Source organism: Triticum urartu, chromosome 1, assembly GCF_003073215.2.
Source record: "Triticum urartu cultivar G1812 chromosome 1, Tu2.1, whole genome shotgun sequence".
Lineage (NCBI taxonomy): Eukaryota > Viridiplantae > Streptophyta > Magnoliopsida > Poales > Poaceae > Triticum > Triticum urartu.
In genome coordinates, this window is record NC_053022.1 from 540,383,259 (window position 1) to 540,404,475 (window position 21,217).

Below are 21,217 nucleotides of genomic sequence, written 5' to 3' on the forward strand. Positions count from 1 at the left end.
TTCGCAGTAACTTTGACAAGAGGAAAATAATTTATTGAAAAACATATCCCGGTAATTTCTGTGAGAATAACATTGTATTTTTACGTACCACGGGCCTGATCATAGAGGGCCAACGGGCCGGAGGCCGGGGCATGGCACGACTCGGCTCATGGACCTCATCTCGCAGCCCACTCACGACACCGATGGCAGACAATGGTCTTGCAGACTTGATAATCTAGTTAAAAAATACCGCCGTACTGTAGGCGTGATAATTTGAGTGTAAACATCATGATAAGTTATGTATTGTAGGCGTGATAGTTTATGTACTGATGGTGTGTTAACTTTTGATCCCGTGGATAAAAGTTGCTGAAAAACATAGCCCCTGATAACCCTGTGAAAATAGTGTGGTAAATATATGCCTAATAGAGATGATAACTCTCGTACAAACACTGCGATAACTTTTGACCCTAGATTAATATTTTTGACAAACACACCCCTTGTAGCCTATGTGTACATGGCATGGTAATATACACCCAACAGAGATGATAACTTACTAAGCCCATGTGTGGTAAGTTGTTAACTCGAGAAAAGATGTTGTTGAAAAACACCTCCAAATGACTCATGTGTAAAAGCATGACAATACACGCACAACAGAGCCGATAACTCACATACCCATGCCAATGCCAAGTTCAATGACATGTCACCGGCATCGTCTATTTGTGATTTTCGCTGCTGGACGCGATTAGTGGAGGAAGGTAATGTGATTTTCAAGATTCCGTCAACCTCCTTTTCTTTTTATACAGACTTGTATAATTGTTCAGTTCATAAAGTTTTTAATTATTGTAAATCTCTCTCACACACACTCCAATTTCCTGTATTGCTTGGGAACAGAAAAGGAAAACTGTGATTTCTGTTCATGACTCATAAGCAGCAACAAAAGCTTGCAATTTTCTATTTTCTAGCGATCAAGGTACCTTGTTCCATGCCTCTTTCTTGTATATTTAATTAGCAGTGTTCTTAATTTCTTGTATCATATGTGTGTGCTATTTAGCAATAATGTTATTAATTTAGTTGGAAACTATCCATCCGACAAAGAGAAAAAAAAGAACATGCATATGAGTTGATTGAGTCCTAGAAAAAAGTATTCTAGTGCTTCCTCAGAAATAAAGTAAGTACTTCTACTAGGGATTTCGAGTAATTAGCTTTAGTTACTGTTGAAGAACAACATAGCAAAATATTATTGGATGATAAAACTTTGAGTTGCAGAGAAGTGTAACTAATTCACCTAATAAAAAAATAAGTATCGATTGAAACAAGTAAAGAAATGTATCGATTGAAAAGAGCGAGCAACTTTTATGTGCCATTTTTTTTGAATAGTTGAGATGACAAGGCAACATAAATTATAAATTATAGTGTAAAATGAATAGTAATTTGCAATTAATATAGAAAAAACATATATATTTATACGGCTTTAGGGCCCCTTTTTGTTATCTTGCCCCGGGCCCCTGAAATCTCAGGACCGGGCCTGTCTATGGCGTGTGTGGCACCTACGACAACAACGTCGGCGCCCTCAATGGCGTTCGCCACGACATGCTCTCCCATGGCACGGCTCGCCCATGCTCTTCATCGACGAGACGATCACGGCGTGGAGCTTCTTCAAGTCGTGGCAGCCAGCGGTCGTTGCAGGCACCGAGGTGCCGCGCGCCATCCTGGTGGTGCCGGCCCTGGCCGTTGACGTCATCCACGACAACAATGACACCATCTACGACTCAACAACTTCCCCAATTCCATGTACCAAGTTATTGAGGAGGTCCATCCGTGTGCCCCTCTCGCTTCCATGTACCAAGAACTTTGTGTGTATTCATTGTTGATTCCAATAGCCAAGATTGCATCGTTTTTTGGGTTTGGTTTTGAGTTCGCGCTGGGGATTGGATTGGATGGCATAGTACTACAAAGAGGCCCAAATTGGATGGCAGTTGTATTTCTTCATTTTGTTGTCAAAAACTTTTTTTTGGTCGATTACTTGTGTCGTGAGAAAAAAATTGTTCTGTTGTTCGTGCAAAATGGCTTGTCTGATTTTTATTGCCCATGGCACTTAGGCCATCTACAACAGAGGCGCCCTCAATGGCGTTCGCCGTGACTTGCTGGACGTCGTGCGCTTCACTACCATGCAGGACGTTGTCTCGGGAGTGTGCGACGGCACCCTCGATGACATGTGTGGCGGGGCATGACGGTTCCTGATTCCTTCAGCTATTTCTGTTTCCTTCATGGGTGTCTCGCGCGTGCACGATGGCATCATCTAATTCCTTCTCGCAGAGAGTTGTCAACACTAATGTTGAGTTTTATCAAGTCATTTCTTTCATATGCAGTGGTTTGAGAGAAGTAAGCACGAGATTGACCTTTTGGTCTTTGCGATATACAGTTTTAGAATAGAGTCTCATTGTTGATGTTTTTACAAAATGAAAGAACTATGTAGAAATTCCCCCTGATGCTTAATTGGTTACTTATTTCTCTCATTTTCCATTGTATTCTGATCGAGAAGATACTCTTGGGCCTATGAGAAGAACATCAACTCTTTAATTGCTGCTATAAGAATAGTGGCAACAGCTTTATACGCAACATGCGCGTCCTAGAGGGCCCTGAAATTTTAAACAGTCAAGCATGGTTCTTCGGTGCAATATGTAGAAACTGGAATTGTACATGGTAAGCACATGACTTGGATATTCACGTGCAGTTGTATGTCGAGATGAATGCTATTGTCTGATGGGGAATAAGGCACATTACATTGAGGTGGAAGTTATATTTGACCAGTTGATCAAGTTATGTCCACAACCTCATGTGTGGTATACACACATTCATAAGATTTCACTTTGAGGACCAATGGCTTGGACCAAGAAAAGCTGGCATTACCCGGTTGTCATGATGAATAGTCTACATTCTATATTCATATGTATTGTAGGCATGCGATTTCCACGATAGTTATATAAATGTATGTGCATGACTATTACAACCTTCGAAACCTTTGTGCGGGGTTTGGTCAAGAGCGTCGTTTGACTCATGGTACTCCCTTCATTTTTGTATACAAGGCCACAAACCCATATTACAGGTACCAAGGTAGAAACTAATGGCCATTTAAGCCAATGTTGCAAACTAGTTTTTTCTCCTCGCTTGACGTGTTAATTAATGTGTATTTTTCTCTTCAACGCACAACAAGACAACTCTCTCATTCCTCATTGGTTGATTAATATGGTGCATTAAAACCAACCTTCTCACCTGCATGCATGCGGTATTAATGTCCTCGGTTGCTAGTACAAGGCAAACCTCATAAATTTTATCTCGATTGGTGTTAGTGACCTTGTATAGCTGCAAATTGTAATTTTGATAGTGGCCTTGTATACAAAAATGGAGGGAGTAATAATATGTTAATTTGGATTTTGGGTACAAGTCACTGGATATTTTTATATTAGGCCATTGTATTAGGTTTATTATTTTAATACTCTGAATTGCTTGTAAGCGAAAATTCGTGATGTATTAGTCCAATATTTATTATTATTTTGAACAAAACATGTTTTCTTTATTCGTGTGTGAAAATAGAGAAAACTATGCAAATTTTGCAAAATTCCCATGTTCTTAAAATTAGCCGAGGTTAGGCTAGGATGCATGTGAGTGTTCGAAGTCCGAGACTGCGGGCGAATGCAACTCAAATCTCTTTTGCTTCAATGTTAGATAGTTGATTGATATGTGATCTCTTTGCTCATTTGCAACTCTGTGCCTATCATAGACCATTGAAAACCCTTATTACAACATGTCTGCAAGGCTGACTTTGTGTCTAAATCTTTAGACCTTGTCACTTTGACTTCGTATTTGCATGTGATGCTTATTATTTTGTTCCATCAAAGACAGAGTTTGTATTGTTTTTTTTTGTAGTAAAACTTGCTAAGGAGATGATAAGTAATCATACAATTAGTTTTCCATGTTACTCCAAGTTGAGAAGAGAAGTACATGTCATTCCTGATTATTTTGTTGATTATTTTTGTTAGGGTATGGTGTGGTAATAATTGTTCTAGGCTGTTGCTATTCATATAAGAGGATACGATTGGTTTTGTCTTGTAATATCTTTCAAATTCAGTAAAATTTCACAATGAAAAATACAATTTTGAATTCGGAGCAATCTTGAGGGAGACAAGAAACAGAAAAAATGTGTGATCATGTAGTGATAATGTAGATTTGAAAAACTTGTGGAGAACTTTTTTAAGGAAGATGTGCGTTGCACGTGCATACTAACTAGTCAAATGCAAATAGCCATTTTTTTGCGGGATGTATTTGGTTTCAGTCCTAACTAACTAGCACAACCAAATTTTTTGGCATGAAGACCAAAGCAAAGGCATGGCCAATTTTTTGGTAAGTTGATGTTGTTTGGATTATATTTTGGCCAAATTGCTAGGTTTCTAATTGGTTTGCAGCCAGTCCAAAGAACAATCAAATCAGGCTGGGTAACCATTTTTTTGTACAGCCAGCTTTGGTTGTGAACCAAACACATTCATAGACTTCATTATGCATTCTGTACTTTTCACCGGTGCGATTAAAGGATCGAAGTATAGATGACATACCGTATCCCAACATTGGACAAACATTTATAAATTTGATTGATTGGTACGAATGGGGTTATCCCTTCTTCCATACAGAGGTTCATCCCAACAATATTCCCATCAACTCCAACAAGAGGTCCACCGTTTCCAACCTTGGTAGCACAAAAAATGGCCTGTGATGCTTGCCTCAAAAGAGAGGGTTAGAAAAATCAAGGCAGAGAAATCGACAGCGCACCGCAGTGATTTGGCACGTAGATCGTTCGCCGTCGAGTCCACTTGGACCGCCAGCCAGCATGCCACGCCTGACCGATAATTTGCCTGTCCTGTAGCGGCAACTAATAGCAAACAAGTCACCGGAAGACTCATCAACTTGAGTTCTGTCACGGATACGTGCTGCGCAAAGATGAGGGTAGGGTCCAATGGTCACAACAAGCATGTCAGGATTCACGCTGTAATATTGCAAATGTGCCTTTGCCACTTTCCTGTTTGGTAGACGCACTTTGATCTGCAGTGATACGACAAGAGACAATGTGCATGCTGCTGAAAAACAAGATATGCAAGCGATGTAATGCAGAAAAAAGTAAAATTGGCAGCACCAACCTGGCATCCAGGGAGAAAAACTGAGTCTCTCGTAACCAGATCTATAGATGTGAGGAAAGATGTAGCGTATTGATCGCTTTCGACAACTATGCCCATGCATCGACAACGGATCTCTTTACCTACACAAGGGTACGGTGATCACAAATTCGGTCATGATGAGTAAACATGCCACAAAGATGGAGAAGCAATGTGCACATATATCAGTAGTACTACTACGATCACCGTAATACGAGATGAGCGAGACGATGCTCAATGCCAGCTTTGAAGCGGATTCCTCACTGAGCCCTCCTTTGATCAGATCTTTTAACGCTTTGTTCCGATGCGAGTTTCCTAGTTGACAGAAGCATTATATATTTATATATATATATGTGAAGGCTCTGAACAAAAATCTGTAGAAATAAGCGTGGCAGAGAAGGATTGGCAAGAGGTGGCTCACTGGTCCTTTGGCCCAGCTTGCGTGTTTCCTGCCTTAGACTTGAGCTTACTCTGTTTCTCTTGACTTTCAGCATGTTTCCGGCCCTTAAGAAAAAGGGAAATTCAATATTTAAGCCATCGAGATACTCGGTACATTATGATTTTCTTTTTGAAACAGTTACACAATCATCTCGATGTCACAAGAGCCATGCTGCTAACTCCAAATTAACTAGGATAGTATATACAAATTAATAATCTGGAAGGGCATGCAGATGACAAAGCCGGTCCAAATCATTTTGGGGCCCGGGACGATGTAAAATGACTATCTTTTGTATTGAACTTTTATACATATTCTAAACTAAGTGACCATATTACAATTTTAATTAATACAATTTTATTGCTCAGTCACATAAGAATGTTTTCAAATAATATATTCATTATTACAAAATTGTAATTTATATGAATGAATGTTTTGGTTCTACAAAATTTAAATTGCATAATTTCCAAATCTATTTCTTGTTAAAAATTCCTTCAAATTAATTTTCTCATGTTGCATAAACTATATAGTGTATACAAATATATTTGATATATCTCTCTCGGTGTGTGTGTGTGTGTTTCTTCATATATCTTTTAATATTATTGAATAACATGGTAGATATTTCTAAATCATAGATACAAACAAATATTTTAATAGTGAATTCTAGTATATATTAGGCAACCATATTTATAAAACTTTTAGGGTATAACAAATGGGACTTACAAGTTGGGTTCACTAATAGAATCATCGAAGAACCAAACATGTTGATTGCACAATTGCACAAGATTTGATTATCTGACATGCTCATCTAAATTCACTTGGCTTGATTTGGTGCAAATGCGATTTTCTACCAGTTTCTCAAATGAAAAATTATGCACTGGTTTAAACATTCAGATCTTGGTATCATAAATTCCATTATGATACTAAGACATTCACCATAAAAGGAAACTAATATAATTAAACTCAACTTCATCAATCAGATTGGTTTGCCTCTGAATGGTATAAACTATTAGTATGTGTTGTGTATTTGTGCTCCTTCAAATTAAGGCTCTATTTCATGCATTTAATAATCTTTCAAATGTGATGTATGACCGTATAGAGCACTAGTTTAATTAGTAGCCGGGCCCTTCCCTCTTCGGGCCGGGGCGGTTGCCCCTTTTGGCCAGCCTATGGGCCACCCCTGGCAGATGGAGGAGGATCGGCCGGAGTTGAGACTTGGGATGGGCATTATCGTTCTGGGGTATAGGAGGAGAAGAGAAGGGAAGAGTGATGGGCTTACATCATGCCGTCCGCCGTGCTCCTCTGAGCCAGGTCGTCGGCTGCCGGAGGGCGCGCTCTGGTGCGTATGGGGGTGGAGTTATGTTTTTTTAAAGAAAAAATAGGGCAGAGTTTCATGAGGGCCAACCTGGGCCGCGGCCCGCCAAAGCAAGCCTTCTTGGAGCAGAAGAATAATAACTTTTCCTAGGCCCAAGCCCACACCTGTCACAGCGTTCCACGAGATAGCAGCCCAGCGCCCAACGCCCAGGAGCTCACAAGTCACAACCCTCGCAGCGCTCAGCACACCGCAGCCGCCGGCCGGCCGCCGCCCCACGGGTGACCGTCACGCCGCCGCCGCCGCCCACCGTCCACCGGCGCACACCAGCCGCAGCCCACGACCACCCCTATCGATTCGGAGACCCGCTCGCCTCCCCGTCACCATCCACGCCTTCCCCCTCCCACCTCCCCCGCCAAGCCAAAGCCGCCGCCACCCTTCCCTTCCCCGGCTTCCCTCCAAAACCCTAGCGAAAAATTCCCCATTCCCTCCACGAAAGATTCAAACCCTGCCCCCAATTTTCAATCCTCCTCCCGCCGGACCCGATCCCACTCCCACCTACCCTCCCGAGAAAACTACCCATTAAAATCCCTCCCGGATGCGCTCCATTTCTTCCGCCATGAGGTCGCTCCTCCTCTCCGCCTCCGCCCCCTCCTCCTCCCCCGCTTTCTTGCCCCGCTCCACCGCCCTCCGCCCGCTGCTCTCGCTCCCTTTCCGGCCGGATCTTTCCCGCCCCAGGCCCTTCGCCCCCCCGGCCAGGTCGCTCTCTAAGACGGCACCGCCGGCGGCGGCGGCCAGGGCTCGGATAGACGAACGTGTTTCGGGGATGGAGGTCCAGGCGGCGAATTCCGGCGAGATTCACATCATCGTCGGCCCCATGTTCGCTGGCAAGACCACCGCGCTTCTCCGCCGGGTCCAGGCCGAGGCCGGCACCGGCAGGTACTGACCCCCGTCCAGTCTCCTCTCTCTCTTGTTTACTGCCAGTGAACCCCGGTTCCTGTCAGTCAGTCAGGGTTTCTGATAAGACCAAAGAAAAATCAATGCTCAGAAGAGTAGGAGCCAAGTAGTATATAATACTGATGTCCTTCTTATAACTCTAATTGTCAATAGCTTGCATAGAAAACTGGTGGCCTGTCAGAGGTTCGCTGGTCGGTGATGGAGTAATTCATGATCTTGTCTAAGTATATAATAACTAATCTTCTTCTTATATAACTCTAATTGTCAATACCTTGCATAGAAAACTGGTGGCCTGTCAGAGTTTCACTGGTCAGTGATGGCATAATCAATGATCTTAGCACACTCAAACTGATATTTACTTTCTTTCTTAAAAAGGCTGCTATGTTACGAGTGATTTTCTTAGTCAGCAAGAAGATTGCTATTGCAGAGATTTTGATGAAAAACAATGTGTCTTGCTCTTTCTGTCTCCTGAATTCCATGCTTTTTGACTTCGCCATTTACTTCCATATGTGGGACAAATCGTCGTGGTAGAATTTTGACATCTTTGCTCCTTGCAATACAGGACTGTGGCACTCATAAAGTCTGACAAAGACAATCGATATGGATTGGATTCTGTTGTGACCCATGATGGCACAAAGATGGCATGCTGGGCTCTACCAGAGCTTTCAACTTTCCAAGATAAATTAGGGAGAGATGCTTATGATAAGGTGTGACAAGCACTTTCAGCTTTCTATTTAGTTAATCATGCTGTGCACTGTGAATTACTACTGCCTTTCAAATATTCTAGTGGTTTCAATGGATGCTTCAAACATCACTCTGCTTTTGTTTGGTAGTCTTATTTCTCGTTGCAATATATCGTTTCTCCATTTTATGCTGTATTGCTTTAGATTCTTTTTGCAAAAATGTACACAAAAATTATACCTTTACAGTGCTTTCTCACAACAAGGTAGAAAAGAGAGCAATCTAGACTGTTGCTATATGTGCTTGTGCTAGCAGTGAATTCATAAAAGTAAATGTGCCATCAAGCATTATTTGAAAAGGAGATCTGTATGTATATGCAAAATGCTATCATTTGGGCCTGCATAGATGGAAAAGTTTAATACTGGAGTGGTAGTTGTATGATCTTGGGCGCGTTTGGTTGGATGCCACAATATTGCACAGTTAAGTTAGCCAGCTATGTTAATGTCTAGTTCTTCTCTGAACTTATCATGTTTCACCTCGTTTGACCTATAACCCATATTTCAAGGTCACATTATTTTGTCACATTGAGGAAGCTGAATTCACCCAGTCTGTGGCTACAAAAAATTGCTTTTGGTCTTGGCCTGAAATAGTAGTACTGCTCCTGTTTTCCATTTAGCTGAGGTTTGTGAATAAAGAAGTGAAAATTGAATAATTGTGGCAAGGTAGCTGACTGGAAAACTTACTGAGTCCAATCAAAACATGTTATGGTTGACTTTTTGTAGCCATTTGTTTTTCAATAATATATTTGCAAGCCTGTAGAAATTGCCAAATGTACTTGTGTTAATTTGAACAGTGTATGCCTAAGAAGCCATTATTTATCTAACAACAAAAAGTTTGATCTACAAGCATCCTGTGTTGAAAATTGACGAGCTTGTAATTAGAGGACCTAGTTTTGTCACATGATAGCAGGAGGCAGTTGTCATGCTTAGTGTTCATCTACTTGCCTGATTTAGTAAGTAGATTGTCAATGATATGGGTTGACTAGCTAATCTGTTCTTCAGCCATTCTTAAAAAATACATGTTTGTGTGCGAACTTCCTTTTATCTGGTTATCATCACAACTTATCGTACAGTTGCTATGTGAGATGGTACCACCTCCTATCTGTACCGTTGCTGTGGGAAATGGCCTGGAAGCTTTAGCCAGCCAACAATGGTTGAGATAAGAGCTGTTGGTTTTTTCATGTCATGGTGTGGCATGGTGGTATTGAAGCTGTTGGTTTTGGTTGTCTGTAAGAATCTCATCAAAATTTGCTGCTACAGGTAGATGTCATAGGTATCGATGAAGCCCAGTTCTTCGATGATCTTCATGATTTTTGCAGCAAAGCCGCTGATCATGATGGAAAAATCGTTGTGGTTGCAGGGCTAGATGGTGATTACAAAAGGTACTTGCTGACTGATTTATCTCATAACTTGTTTAGTTTCCCTATGATGTGGCCATTTGCTGAATCTCTGTACATCTCCTAAAAGACTTAAATAAATAAAATCATCCAAATGGTCCAAGTTTCATTCAGAAGGTATTGCAATTCTTTTTTTTTATCATGCCTACTGTTTGATGGTTGAGTTGTTTCACAGGAACAAGTTTGGCTCAGTACTGGACATCATTCCCCTGGCCAACTCGGTCACCAAGCTGACAGCACGGTGTGAGTTGTGCGATCGCCGGGCGTCCTTCACATTGAGGAAGACACAGGAAACCAGGACCGAACTCATTGGTGGAGCCAATGTGTATATGCCTGTGTGCAGGCAGCACTACTTGGACGGGCAGATTGTCATCGAGGCCACAAGGATTGTTATGGATATCGAAAGATCCACGGAAGTAGCTCGCTGCTAGTTAGGGGTGTGTGCCTTATCCAGAATATCCCTCTCTTCAGTACTCCAACAGCGTGTTGAGATGTGCTACCAGTGTGTACCTGTTATTGATCATCTGTGGCAGCATGCCAGCCTGAATTTCAAGTTATGAGGCAATGCCATATTACCATAGGAGAACTTAATTAAGTTGCAATTTGAGCAGATTGTAAATATTTACCAGTTGGGGATGTTGGTGCAAACAGCCCTTCTTTTTAGAATACCCACCTTTTAATTCGAAAATGATGACCTCTTGTGCCAAAATTGCGCACGCATGAGACAGATTCTGGAAGGGAGGTGAATGCGTAGTAATATGTGGTTGTTTGTAAGAAACATTGGTTAGCACGAAATTGTTAGTCCCTGTATTAGGTAGAATGAGAAACTGAAGAGGTAACAAATGGTTATCTATTTATTTCTGGACATGTCTTATACACTGTAATTTGGATGCTCCAGTTCGGAAATATTGTGTGTGCAAAAAAAATATTTTGGTCACTCATGCAGACCAGAGGCTGCGCAACGCCCGCTGCTGCTCCTTTCTCTGTGCAGGTCTGTCACCCGCTATTGTTTGTGGTTGGATTAAGAATTCCTTGAGTGTATTTCTTTTTGTCAATTTGTTTCGGGCTGATGATATAAAGGTCGAAGACGGAACAATGTAAAGTTTTTACCAAATCAATAAATTTGGACGCCGATAACGCCCACACGTGTGGGCGTTAAGGGATCTGGCCACACGTTTTATGTGGTGTCTAAGAGAATCAGCCCACACGCCTATGTGTGGGCAAAACAAGTAATGCTTATATGTTTTTTTTCTCGCGGTTCCTCCCACATGTCTACGTGTGGGCAAAATAGATAACGCCCACACGCCTGTACGTTAGGCGTCCTACCTCATGGTGACGCATGCCCCCGCGTGACAGTCACCACGCGTCCTCGCAGTTGCCATGGGCTGGACCCTCTTCCATGTTTGTTAAACTACAGTTGCCATGTTGCTGAAATACAGTTGCCATATCGGACAACTACAGTTGCCATGGTTGCTCAACGGCAGTTGTCATCTCAGGTCAAGTGCCAGATGCCATTTTTGGACAACTTCAGCTGTTGCCATGTGTGGTCTGGTCTATTACAGTTGCCATGATTTAAAAACTTTAGGAGTTGTCACCTACTAACACTAGGCAGTTACCATATAGCACTACACAAAGACATGGAAAAATAATATGTTCAGGTAAAGAGAGAGTTGCCATCTGCTTACAAGCACACCAGGGGCAGTTGCCATGTACCCTGCAAAATATATGGCAACTAACAGCTTTGGATGTGGGAGAGGAGACGGGCGTGTGGGCGCGGTGGTATCTTTAGGAGTTGCCATCTACTAAACACTAGGCAGTTGCCACATAGCACTACAAAAAGACATGGCAAAATAACATGTTCAGGTAAAAAGAGAGTTGCCATCTGCTTACAAGTATACTAAGGCAGTTGTCATATACCCTGCAAAACACATGGCAATTGATAGGTTTGGGTGTGGGAGAGGAGACGAGCGTGTGGGTGAACTGACAAACACCCACACACCAGCCCCTGTACGTGCGTTGAAAACTGGCGTGTGGACGAACTGCTAAACGTCCACGCACCATCACCTCCGTGTGTGGAAAGGGATGTGTGGGTGACCGGATGAATGCCCACACACCAGTCCAATCCTACGTGGCATAAAAAATCTGGCAAAACATGTCAAGATTCATGCAAACTCAAACGCTCGATGCAAACGCCCACACGTATGGGCGTTAGTATTTCTGACAAATTTTGTAGTATTTGCACTTGTCACTGAATCAATAATACGGGTATCTATATGTACAAATTGGAAAAATGATGTGTCGCCCAATGTATCAGCTACCTAAGAGAAAATCATCAGCAGTATTTGATTTTTTTAAGGAGTATCAGCAGCGACTTGTCCAGACTATTATATTATCAAACCGTAAAATAAAAATAAAAACGATTATATTGGTAGCAAACGCTGGGCCGACCGTGTCAGCCTGTGAGTGGGCTTCGAATTCATTTTCCTGTGACCCGCCACGCTCTCACGCATTTCCCCCCCAAAACCGCCGCCGCCCACCTCTCTGATCTCAAAAAATGCCCTCTCTGATCGCGTCGGCTTCGGCGGCGGCGGCCTAGCGCTGGGCGTCGACGCCAGCCTCCTCCTCCTCGCGTGCTCCCGCCGCACAAACCGCCAGCCATGGGGGTGGAGGCAGGCGCTCCTGGTTCTAGGTCGAGGAAGAGGAAAGCAACGGCACGCGAGGCGGCCGCCCCGGCGCCGGCGCCGACGCCTGCGGAGGCGCCCGCCGCGGAACCTACATCGGAGGACCGTGGACAGCAGATTCCCGGATCCGATGCGGACGGAGGAGGCGCCGGCGTGGATCGCATCAGCGACCTCCCCGACGAGGTCCTCGGGGAGATCGTCTCGCTCCTCCCCACCAAGGAAGGCGGCCGCACCCAGGTCCTCGCCTCCCGGTGGCGCCGCCTCTGGCGCACCGCCCCGCTCAACCTCGACCACCGTTCCTTCTTACGCGACGAGGAGGGCCTCGATGCCGCCATATCGCGCGTCCTCGCCGCCCACCAGGGCCCCGGCCGCCGCTTCTCCGCCCCCGTCTACCACCTCGCCGGCGACCGAGCGGATGCCTGGCTCCGGTCCCCCGCCCTCAACAACCTCCAGGAGCTCGAGCTGTGCAGCTTCAATCATAAGTTACCGCGTCCACCGGCAACGGTGCAGATGCCGCCCTCGGCCGCCTTCCGCTTCTCCGACACCCTCTGTGTTGCCATCATTGGAGATTGCCACCTTCCCGACGACATCATTCAAGCGCTTCACTTCCCTAAGCTTCAGAAGCTCGCGCTTCAGAGCGTCAGCATATCCGAATCCTCGCTGCACACCATGATTGCCGCTTGCCCCGCTCTGGAGTGCTTGCTTATTAAGAACAGTGGGGGCTTCCGTTGTGTCAGAATCAACTCCATTACCCTTAGAAGCATTGGTGTGAGCGGTTATAGCAATCGGCTAGAGACCAAATTTAAGGAACTCATCATCGAGAATGCCCCTTGTCTTGAAAGCTTGCTCACACTTGGTTCATGCGAGTGCCGTCTTATATCGGTAATCTCCGCGCCTAAACTCGAGGTCATGGGCTGCCTTTCTACTCATTATGGTATTAGAATCTCGTTTGACTCGGCACCGTTCGACTCGACGGTTATTCAGGTAGTGTGCCCTCCCTACTTGCTTTCAATGTGCTGCTGAATTACATGTTATCTGCACTTATAGATGGTCTAATATCGTCTTTCATGCTCCATGAAGCGAATGGGTGTTGACCGCCTGACGGCAGCGGTGCGCACTGTCAAGATTTTAGCTATCCTTATGCATTCTCTTAGTCTTGATGTTGTTCTTGACTTGATGAGATGCTTCCCGTGCTTGGAAAAGTTGTACATTGAGGTGATACTTCTTCTGTGATGATGGTTCATCTAGTATTGACTGCTCCTTTGATTCATTTACTGTTCTGAAATTATTGGTTTTTATTTTGTTTTCTTTGTTCGTTTTCAGTCAAGTGGACCAGGGATTAGCAACCTATGGCGTCGTAAACACCGGGCTCTTATAAGATCACTTGACATCCGTCTGAAGACTATTGTATGGAATTATTATCGGGGAATTAAGTCACATGTTGACTTGGCCACATTTTTTGTACTAAATGCTCGCGTGCTAGAATTAATGACTCTTGAGGTTAATGTTGAAGATTTCAACGAGGATTTTTTTGCACAACATCATAAGAAGCTTCAGGTGGATAGTAGGGCCTCAAGAGGTGCTCGGATTCGTTTTACTACCGATTGGTGCTATAATTACCATATGAAGTTTAGTGTCCATGATTTGGGTCGAGCTGACCCCTTTGAAAGGACACACCCTTTGCAAGGAGATACCATATTTGAGCTTTGCTAACTGTTAGTTTGTATCATCTCCTTATTATCGCAGTTAAGAATGCTGTTCATAATAATGTTAGTTCTGTTGAAACCAATTTCTATTCAGCTCGTTTAAGTTTGTATTATCTTGGAACCTTACGGCAGTTAAGCATGCTATATATTCATGATGTTGGTCCTGCTGAAACCAGCTTGATGAGAAAGCACATACATTGTTTTGTGCCCTTGAGTGTCAAGTGTATCCATTAAACCGTTCTATCATTTATGAATGAAGTCGCACGAATTGATATGCTTCTGAGTGTTGGTATCACTCACCTTGTGGTGCTAAAAGTCATGTCAGTCAATAGTTTTTTGCCCCCTTGCCCAATGGCATGATTTGTGGTTACTTGAACATTCTGAATGTTGCATGATGTCTCTAGTTTGCATCAACTATTTGCAGTTCCACCTGGGCTTTGTCTTGGAAGCAAGAAATGCATTTTGTTTCTTGATGCTGAAAGTAACCGTGGTGCTAAAAGTCATTGTTTTTTGCCCCTTGCCCAATAGCATGGTTCGCGTGGGATGTGGTTCCTTGCACATTCGGAATGTCGCATGATGTCTCCGGTTTGCATCAACTATTTGCAGTAGGGCTGGGACTTCATCTTGGAAGCAAGAAATGCACTTTGTTTCCTGACGCTGAACTGCTTTGTTTGGCAAAGTCTGCTCCAGCGTTGGCTGCTGCTCCTCTCCTTGTGCGGGTTTCTTGCCCTCTTTCATTTGCTGTCACAGTTCAGAATTCCTGGACAGTATTAATTTGTTTGTCGATTCGCTTCGTGCCGACGATAAATGCTGAAGATGGAACATTGTAAACTTGCTGGTGAATCAGTTATTCCACTTCTTTCCAGCACATAAAAAAAAATAAGAACAGAGGGAAAGAAGCCCCCTGTCTTATTCTTATAGGAGAATGAGGAGACTCGAACCTAGTCTTTCCAGCACATAAATAGCCCTGATGTTGAGCTGCTCTGATCAAGCTCCAACCATGGCTGCTGCTCATTTCTCTGTGCAGGGTTCTTGCCTCTTCCGCTTGCTGTCGGAATCCATGAGCTGCACAATTTATTTCTCGATTTTTGTTGTGTGACGACGTAAATGCCAGTGAATCAATTATTCGGTAATTGCACGCGTCCTGCGCTTGTTAGCGAATCGACGGTGCATGGCGTATCAGAGGCAGAGCACAGCCGATCGATGGGTTGTAGAACCGGTCAGGAGGTTTTGCTGATTCAGTACTGGAAACTCATGGATGCTATCCAAAGCATGCAACCAGTACTTTACTGCATACGTGGATATAATGAAGTAGCACATGTGTATGTTAGCCATGGTGCACAAATGGAACTGGGCCATATCAGTATGGCCAGTGATCCATTGAAATATGATGTGCTCAGCCGACTAGACTAGCAGACGTCCAAAGCCCAATACCGGACACTATTTTTCTTTTCAAGATTGTACGTAACACTAATTCAGAACGAACCTGACACTTGATTGCTCTCTTCTCTACCATCAGGCAAGCAAGCAAGCAGCATGTATTTTTTTTTCTTGACAGTTGAAGCAAGAAATCAAAGTAAGAAGAACAGGGGAACCGCTGAGAGCACCCTATCGAAGACGTCAGCCGCTGCCGCTCCACCCAATCCCCGCCGGCAAGGCCACGGTTCCCTCCTCCTCAGCGTGCCGCTCCGGTGGCGGAAGGGGGTGGGAACCTAGGATCTGCATTGCGGCGTTGTAGTTAGGTTAGGTCTCTTAGGTTTAGAGTTTGGTTTCTCGGCGGCGGTGCTATGCTGGCGATTGTGGCATTGTACGGTTCAAAAATAAGGTTTTCCTGACTCTTGGCCCACCAAATCGACTGCACTGTAGAGGACGAGAATTGTCTGCTTACGGTTCTATTAGTAACTCCGGTATCATTCTTTCCATAGTTTATCATTTTTCAGTTAATATTTGCTCCTGTTTTGCTCTCTTTTTTGTTTGTTCATAAATAGTTTGGATTGCTTACCACATTTATCACGTGGTCGCTCCTGTTTTGCTCTTACTAACAAGGTGGCCTCCTAACTCATTCTTTGGACGTGCCGGCTTCGTTGGCATGCAGGGCGTGGCCAATGCGGAGTTGGCCACGTTGTCGTCGGTGCCCCGGTCATATTCCTCCTCTGCCGCATCAGCCTTCACGAACATGACTTCTTTCTCAAGCCTACTAGCAACGTTGCGCCATCGCTCGCGGCGGATTTGGTGGGAGATGGCGTTGGCCATCTAGTGGCGCCAGCTCCGGAGAGCTTGTCGGCAAGCCAGCCTGTATCCGGCTGGCTTGCCGAGCTACCCAGCCAGCTCCAATGCCGGAGAGTACCTTTCTTCTCCTCACCGGAGAGGTCGCCCCACAGAGTGTTGGAGCCGGAGGCCTTAGTGAGTGTGGTGCAAGGAGGAATGGAGAGCGGAGGTGTTTGTGATTCTTGCCCAGCGCCTGGCACGTTTAGATAGCAGGTGGATGCGAGACGCCAACCAACGAGGTGTTTAATGCCGGTCAGCACAGGGATATATGTGTTGCGCTTGAGGCGCTAGAGTAGATTCCCCGGCAGACGCTTGTTTGATGGAGGTAGGCACGCAGACGAATGTCGTTTCAAAGCAGAGAGAAAGCGTGCGCAGTGGGCGTTGCTCTCGGCCGGCGCGCCGCTTCAATGTCGGCTCTAGTGAAAGGTCAGGTCTGCTCTGGAGTCTGGACCGACATGAAAGTGGCGCTGACGCTTTTGTGGGAAAGGGCGCAGGTGTGGGAGAGGGTTTTCGGGAGGGCCATGGTTGTCGGCGCGTGCGTGGCGATGGTTCGAACTCCCGCGAACCCCTTCCCTCTTGTTTGCTTCCGGTTTGCGGAAAAAAGGACGCTCGGAATTGTCCATGGACGGATACATACCCATATTAGGTGGCAAAACATGTCTGAAGCGCGCGGCTCGGACGGATGCAGACGATTTGAAGGTCCACGCGTTGAAGATGCCTTAAGAGTGGCCATCGTCATTACACAAGTATATCAAGAACTTATTTTTTCTCAAGAGTGATTTCAAGTCACGGTTGGATGTTTGCAGTCACAGTCCAACATTTTGCAGGGAAGCGACGGGCGTCCCTAGTCCTCCATCTGCTCTGAGAATGTCAATCTTTAAGCAAGGCATGAGGGCATCTCCAAACCCGACCTCCAAAATGCTCAAATCTGTTAGGACCCAACTGTCCGGACCCTTCAAGCCATCCAATAGCAAACTTCATTAGTCTGCGGAGCGGTCCGGATTATATTTTTCACGAAAACTAGAACCAAACAAAGGGGGTTTGCGGGAGTCCGGACACAAGCCACATAGAATCTGACACCCACTAACCCACCCAAAACTAAGGCGGAGCCTGTGCTTGTAGCTATTTACACCGTTTCCGCGATAAAATCCCCTACTCTCCGTTTTCATCCCGCCACTCTTCACCCAATTCCCGCCTTTTTTCGCTGCCACTGATGCATGGACCCATAGGAGAAGCTGCCGGAGGTGGCGGTGGTGGAGGATCTGGCGATCACACTCGTCCGGAAGATCAACTCGGAGATAGGCAAAATCGCTGCCTCAAAACGAAGGCAAAGACGACACCGCTCAAGAAACAAAAGGCCGACAGAGGCGGAGGTGGAGTGGTGGTGGACGTGGTGGAGGGTGGAGCCTAGGATGTGCGGCCCCGCTGCTGTCACCGAGCGTGCAGACACCACCATGGTCGGAGCATTACAAAGCTTCGTACTACTATGCCTCCAAACAAGCCATGATCGAAGCTTCAGAAGACGCGAAGGTTTTGACCTTGAATTGAGGGTTTAGATGACGACGCAAGTATGATGGTGCAAGCAGTCCGTTTCACGATGTTTAGATAGCAGAAGGAAGAGTTGGAGGCGGCAAAGAAGGCAGCGACAAAGAAGGAGGCGGCTGAGACGGCGGAGAAGGAGGCAGAGACGGAGACGATAAATTGAGCGTGGAGGCTCGGATTGCATGCCCGGCAGGCCAGTAAATCCAATTTTTTGTATGGACTGCCAGATTGATATTCTTTTGTGACCGGACATGTAAAAACTATGCATACTTGCCCCTTTTTGTTGTGATCCAAGGAGTGCTATTTGATCGGATGGATTTGAATTTTAAAATTGATGAACATTTAAAAGATAGCGTTAGATGGTCGGCTTCCGCATTTGCGTCTCCGCGCCGGTTCCCTGTCCGTGGTGTCCGGTATGGGGGTTGGAGATGCCCGAGTCATGTCGTAGTTTTTATTATCTCTTGATCAGATTATTCATTCATAGACTCGTCTTTTGTCTAGAAAAACCGAGCTCTTGTTACGGACTCTAGAGATCTAACTAGGGTTTAGTCATTCACAGAAAAAAAAAACTAGGGTTTAGTCTCGACGTGGCAGATCAGGACGTCCGATAAATAGCGTCCCTCTCTATCCTCGGAGAAAACCCCGCGAGGAAGAGAAGAGATCAAGCCCGCCGCCTTCAGCCCCGAAGAAGATCCACCCTCTGCTCCGTCTCGCCGGTATGGCATCATCCCCACCTCCTTCAATTCGCTGCGATTTGCTGCTTGTATTCTTTCTCCTGCTCTTGTCTTCTCCTTTTTCTTCGTCCCCGTGTGTTGTGTTTTTGTTACCCGTTTCGCTCGGTAAAGATCGCCGGACTCGCCTCGGCCTGCCCGCGGTGAAGATCTCCCCGGACGCCATCGGCTCCTTCGCTCTCCCTCGTAATCAAGGAGGTCCTCGCGTTCTTTCATCGATTCCTTTTCTTGATGCCAACGATCGGATCCGCCTTACTCAAGATCGATCTTGCTCTGTTGATTTGATTGCAGGATCACATTCACATCATGATGAGTAACGCCGAGAACGCAAAGGTCGATGCCATGCCGGCGCCGGACAGCAAGCGTATGAAGGCGGCCGTCGTCGTGCCCGGCCTCAGGGCGACGGTGGCGGAGGACAGCATGGCGGAGGTGCTGCTGCGGCTCACCGTCAAGTCCGTGGCCAGGTGCCGCGCCGTCTGCCGCTCCTGGGCCGCGCTGCTCTCCTCGGACGAGTTCTGCGCCCTCTACCGTGCGGTCGCCAGGGCGGCGTCGCCGGTGCCCAAGCTGCTGCACTTCTCCCCCACCGCGGGGTTCGACGCCACGGCGGCGTACGCGCGCCCGCTGTCGCCGTCGCCGGGCCCCGGGCAGGACGAGAGGCTGTTCACCCTCGACTACGCCCGCGGCAACCGCGTGGAGGTGCTCACGCCCGCGCCGTGCCACGGCCTCACCCTGCTGTACGACGCCATCGCGAGGGCCTACTACGTCTGCAACCCGGCCACGCGGGCCTTCGCGCGTCTGCCGCCGTCGGACGAGGCGGCGCCGGCGCACTGGCGCAGCTGCAGCACCGGGCTGGGGTTCGACGCCCGGTCGCGGGAGCACAAGGTGGTGAGGCTGGTCAGACGGGCGTACCCGCCCCGCGGGCAGCAGCAGGACACGGTCAGCTGCGAGGTGTACACGCCTGCAGCAGGCGGTCATCGCTGCTGGAGGCCGCCCGCCTCCGGAGGGGTGCCCTTCGGGCTGCGCAGGGCCACGGCCTCCGCCGTGGCCAACGCCGACGAGCAGAGGCTGACACCCGTGTTCGCCAGCGGGTTCCTGCACTGGTTGGTCGAGCCTCACAACGTCTTCAGCAGGCCGAGGTGCGCCATCGTGCTCTTCTCCGTCGCCGACGAGACCTTCGGATGCGTCCGGGAGCCTTGCTTCCCGCCACCAGATGTTCGGCCGGATCACCACCTCACGTTTCACGGGGGTATAGTCGGCATGCCCCGTCCCGAGGCGCCGGCGGGGCACCTGGCGGCGATGGACGACCAGCTGTGCCTGGTCCGGGACCTCCGGGGCGACCCTTACACCAGCGCTCTCGAGATCTGGCGGCTGCTGGACTACACCTCCGGCGAGTGGTCGCTGGACCATTGGATCGACCTATCATCGCATCCCGCCCGGAGAGAGCTACGCGATCCGCAGACCGTGAGAGTCATCGAGAAGTTCGAGAAGAAGGTGCTCACCTACGACCTCCGGTCCCAAGCTCTGGAGACCATCCTCATAGCCACAGCCATCGAGACGAACACGTCGTGGAACGGATATGGCAAGCCACCTCCTTCGAGGTTCAGCCTATACGAAGAGCGCATGATTGCACCGGTGCACAAGACGGAGGAGGAGATGGCGTTGTCGTCTGCTCCGGCGAAGGCGGCGAAGAGATCCTGCTCCGCCTCCCGGCGAAATCGGTGGTGCGGTACAAGGCGGTCTGCAAGCAGTGGCTCGGGTTGATCGAGAGCGAGAGCTTCTTCCAGGCGTACTCTCAATACAGGAACATGGGCAGAAGGCCCAAGCTCATGCTTGTCGGCAAGGGCGCCGGCGGGGAGGCGGCCTTCAGCTTCGCCCCCTTGGATCCATGGCTCGGAGCCGAAGAAGCTCCGGCGACTGGCCATGGCGGCGCGACGAGAAGGTGGTCTGCTCCAAGCCCTGCCACGGGATGAACCTGGTGAGCACGGCGACGCGCGACTATCTCTACAACCCGGCCACCGGCTTCCACGGATCCTACCCCAACACTAGAATCCCGAGGATGCACGAAGAAGAAGTCGCCGGCAGGAGCGTCGGCCTGACCTTCGACCCGCTGTCGCGCCAGCACGCGCTGGTGGAGATCGTGTACCGCAGCAAGGACTTCCACTCCCGGCATTACTTCGCGGTGAGCGCGATGCTGCAGTGCGGCAACTACGGGCACCACTGCCGTGACTACGTGCTGGCGCCGCCGCCCCTGCCCGTGGCAGACG

The 21,217-nt window shown here is 47.2% G+C and overlaps 1 pseudogene; it reads left to right on the forward strand.

The window, feature by feature from the left end:
- The first annotated feature begins 7,135 nt into the window (after positions 1-7,135).
- On the forward strand, positions 7,136-18,385 carry LOC125527783 (annotated as a pseudogene).
- Positions 18,386-21,217: the final 2,832 nt, after the last annotated feature.